Genomic DNA, 5062 nt, shown 5'->3' on the forward strand with positions numbered 1-5062 from the left:
TCAGCTCAGTTGAGACCAAAGGGGAGCCCTCAGGGAGTTCCACTGTTAGCATCACAGATGGACTGTGAACTCGAGTACGTCTGGCCACTGGCTCTCAGCCAATCACAGAGCTGGATTGAGGGAAGGGCCTGCAAGATGATGGATAGGGATTAAAGACTATTAGTAACTGGCATGAGCTTTAGAAGAAAAAAAAACACTCCTGCATACACGCTCACCTAACAGGTCGGATCATGCCGCTGTCTTTTTTCTTTCCTGCAGCTAGCTCGGGGATTTTTTTGTGACATTTTCCAGTCGTAATACATGAGAGGAAGTGTTACAGATCAAATTGTCCTAAGTAATTAAACAGGCTTTTAATGATTTACCTAGCACGCCAGCAAGGTCAACAAGGTTTCTTATCTTTTAGTATGTTTTACGACCTAACATTTAAAGTTATAACGTTTTAGATTTTTAAGTTTGCAATGCAGCCATGGCATAAGCCTAGGATATGGACAAACTTTACAAGTTTTTTAAGGTTTTGAAAATGACTTTATTGCGCAAGAGCAGAAAGAAATATTGCCACAGAAAAGTTACTAATCTCTCTTTAAAATCATCTATCAGCATGTTTTCACACCCGCACTCTCTTTGTTCGCCGCGTCACATGAAACCTCCCCCCGCGCGCGCCTTTTTTCTATCAGAATGGTTGCTTTTTCCAGAGCCAGTAACACAAAAAAACATCTACTCACTGACTTACAACGTTACTACTAACATATATATACGAGATTATAAGATTACTAATTGGTTTAGTTATAATATTGTGTCGTCTTGGATCAACAATATCATATCAATATTGAGTCAAGCCCTGCTGGTTAATCCCCCGTCACGCCTCCCTTCTATCATCCGCTCCATGAACCGGTTTTCTGCACAAACATATCACTACCTATTTTCTATAGTCTTTGAACTAACACCTCCACAGAAATGTTATCCATACGATCTCTAAAAAATACAGGGCATGTTGGCCTTGGGTATAGACTTTTCCTTTTGTTCTGATATATATGTTATGAAGGCGTGCTTGGTGTCCTCAGTTAATACAAATTTGACCATCTTATTGCAGATTAAAGTGGACAATAAAACATATGTGTTTGATGGTGCTTAAAATATTATTAATGAGTTGCGTGAGAAACATCGTGATTATAAAATGTGCAATATATTTGTTTAGAGTGCACATTGCTTTGTTTCAGTAGTGTTGGTTGAAGGGACTATTACGGTCCCGTCCACAACAGCAGCTTTAAAAAAAAATCTTCCCAACGCTTCTCTGCCCATTCGCTTTTGGAATGGGGTGACGTCACCTTGCCCTTAGCTTTTGCGCCGAACTGCATTGTGGCAAGCAAAGCGAAGATTTCAGGAATTTCCAGGATTCAAAAGGTTGAGCAATGTTCAACTTTTGAAGATGAGGTGGAAGCGTCAGCCAATCAAATCCCGTTTATTACAAATCTGACAGTACAAGCGCTAGCCAATCAAACCGCGTGTAAGCTGGGAGAGACGTAACGCAGTTCATTTCCTCAAATTCCAAACGAGAAATTATGGTAGCAAATCACCCGGTTCTTTACGACCAGTAACTATTTACCGGGATACAAACCGGAGGAACCAGGCATGGAGGGAGGTGGCAGAGACAGTGGGTGAAACTGGTAGGTTTTCGCCTGTTTGGGGAGTTTATATCCAGTTTACTTTGTTTTAATATTGCTATTGCTTTGTATGTCGGGGCGGGAGATTCATGTGATTGGTTGTTGGTCGCAAAAAATCCCCAAGCTTTCACACACGCCCACCTCCAAGATTTTCAAGATTTTTTCAAAGCTGCTGTGTGGACGGGCCGTTATATTACAGAGTGATTCAGTGTCTCTTCTACTTCTAGTACAGAGTACAGACATGAGAGTATACATTATAGTCTATTCCTGCATTGGTATTGATCTGTACTCCTTTCAGGACTTTTACACAAACACCTGAGCTGCGACCCCGGCCGTTTCTCATAATTACACCTGACGTTGGAAACTGTTCCTGTCACACTCAAAACCACTCCTATCCAGCAACTCGTGCTGAAGTCACCTGCGAGCAATCACTCATCTCCCTTCTCCTATTCCATGAAACACACACCTTAACACACACTTCTGAACACACCACGTCCACAGAGGAGCTATTCTATCACCAGACGCTGGCGTGCAAAGCTGCAACACAGGACTATTTTCATAATGACAAGAGAAATTTGTAGAAAGGGGGAGGGTGGTTGTGGGGAGCAGACATGATGTAAAATAACTTAACTGCTTCATAAAGTGCAAAAGGGGAGAAGGGAGGCGGTGGAGGAGGGGGTGAGAGGAAGGGGAAGCTCCCATGAGGCCCGCAGTCGGACTACACAAACCACGCTGAGCTCTGCGCCAACATCAACACGACTGCACCGAGCAGATGTTGTTTTAGTTGCTGCCAAATTACGCTTATTTGCTACTCGACCCTTTTTGTAGACGGGGAAACATGTCCAACCATGCATTTTAATGCATCCATTTATAAATATTTTTAAAAACAACATGAGAGCTTGTGGGATTACTCTGGACAACTTCACCAGCAACTGGAGATGGCTTTTTAAAATACATTTAACTAATATTATTTATATTTTCTTGAACATACAGTATTTAATATGAATACAAATTAGATAAGTCTACAACTTGGACAAGAACTGATTGACTTTGTTCAATTTACGATAATGTGAAAGAAAGGAAAATCACTATATTCTTTTTTAAGAAGCTGTGACTACCAAGTATCAAAATCTTTATTCAAGACAATTTATTTCACAAGATGGCTTTAATCAGTTTTTCTTTTCCATGTATTGTTTTTATTTACATATTTAGTTTTTGCAATCTTATAATTGTGTTCTACTTTTTGTTTTGTGTTCTCTAATAAATGCTGTTTTTAATCCCCATTGCTCTTACTTAAAGTATATAAATAAAGTTATCATATTAACAGTTACTGTTTTCTGTTAATCGAGAACAATTATTTGTTGCAGATCTAACTACAACTAATCTTATTGATTATACAGTACTGCCTATAAACCCCAATTTGGGGGGGGTTCAATTTATCTTTCTAATTTACAACTCAAGAACAAATTAAAATAGTCTTTAGTGGTTTATCTTTACCAATAGGAGTTGATCATACAGAGCATTTTACCCCAAATAAAGACGTCTGCCTCTGTGATGAACATATTGTGGCTACAGTAGAGCTCTCCATCTGTGAGGAGATGAAACCAGGCAGCTCACAGGTGGCTCTCTGAGAGTTCAGAGGTTGCCCACAGCTTAATGTTGGAAGTATCAGCTGTCAGTCCACACATCAAAGCAGCCTCTCTATAAATAAACGCTGATGCTGCCCCTATGCCTTCAGCTTCACCAGTTAGCAAGGGGGGTGGAGGTGGGGGCAAAACCACAGAAGAGCCCCCAGCCGGAAATCACTCTGCTTTCCTTGACTCTCAAACGGGGGCTTTTTTGAAAACACCAAATGGTTGAAAAAACAAAAATGTCTATGAAGGTCCAGCATATTTCATAATAGGACGTCATACTGCAGCACACCTGCACAAACAGCAGCCGCACTGTAGCCTCCTGTACGGCGGCTCTCCATCCACACAGCAACAAGCCCCTCGGCGATTTGTACAGCAGGCCGCACCGCACCATGCTTGGCCTAGCGCACGTTCTGCATATAAAACGGAAATTTGAACACTGAAAACGAGAAAAAGCAGTTGGCTTTGCTATGATCTGCACTGCTCACCCACCGAGATAAAAGGTACTGAGATGGCGGGATCAGTGAGGTTAACATGTTGATGTAAAGTCTCAGAAATCAGAAAGACTTTGGTATCCAATGATATTGCTTAAGTAAAATACCAATACACTCCATTTCAAGAGAAATCCTTTAATTAAAGAGGAATTGATAGCTAGTACTCACGATAACGATGTATCAAATGACGACATTCACAGCCGCTTGTTGTGACTCATTAACAATGAATTATCCCATAATCCCCAAGGGTTCAGAGAGCTTTTAATTGACATTCAGCTCGTTGTTTATCTGTCCGGGTCACAACTTTACTGTCTTAGTTCACGCTCAACAATTTCCTAGCACTGTTTTTGTCCCCACCAGGCAGTTGGTTTTAGAAAATAAGCTTTAAAAACCAAAACACTCCCCACCATGAAGCAGAAAGACACACTTTGCTACTAGCTGGTGAGCATAGTGGTTTATAAAGCAACTTAAGAGACAGATATTTACCTCAGTTGTTGCTCTGTTTCTTGTTTGTGTTTACATATTGTCACTGATATCAGGAGTGATAAGCGGATATATTCAATTAAATTCTACAACACGCCTGTTTACAATGTCCGACATGTCAGCTGTCGGATATATACAATTCTACCTTTGTTATATAATACCATCACTGTAAATATCTTTAACGATAGACAAAAAGAAAATGGGAAAGAGAGGTGATGACATGCCGCAAAGGTCCGTGAGTTAGATTTGAACCAAGGCCACTGCAGTAAGAACTCATATATAAACTTGGAGGTAGGGATGTCCCGATCACCTTTTTTTGCTCCCGATCCGATTCCGATCATTTGATTTTGACAATTTGCCGATACCGATTTTTCCCGATCCGATCTTTATGCAATGCATTAAGAGAAAAAAAAGAAAAAAAGCATTCAAATTGTCCCTTAAGTTTATTTTTTTATTTAAATTGGATATTCTATCCAACATGGATATAGCTTCTTTCTTTCACAGCAGCATTGGATCAAAACTAAATAAAGCTTTCAGTACTCGTTAGCTTACTGCTACAATTAGACACTGCGCCCTGCCCACTCTGTTGCCAGATTTGAGAGAAATAAGCAACCAGGTCTCTGAAAACAAGCCCCAAAGAAGCAACACATACATGATGTTCTGTCATTTGAAACCAAAACTAAGGCCTCAGGATGACTTTAAGACTTGAACATGGTCATTTTTGTTTTGTAACATTGAATACAACATTAAAAATAAAGTATTTAAAAAAATAAAAAATTTAAAATCCCGATCG

The sequence above is a fragment of the Notothenia coriiceps genome, unplaced genomic scaffold (assembly GCF_000735185.1).
Source record: "Notothenia coriiceps isolate Sejong01 unplaced genomic scaffold, NC01 NC01_scaffold00011249, whole genome shotgun sequence".
Classification (NCBI taxonomy): domain Eukaryota; kingdom Metazoa; phylum Chordata; class Actinopteri; order Perciformes; family Nototheniidae; genus Notothenia; species Notothenia coriiceps.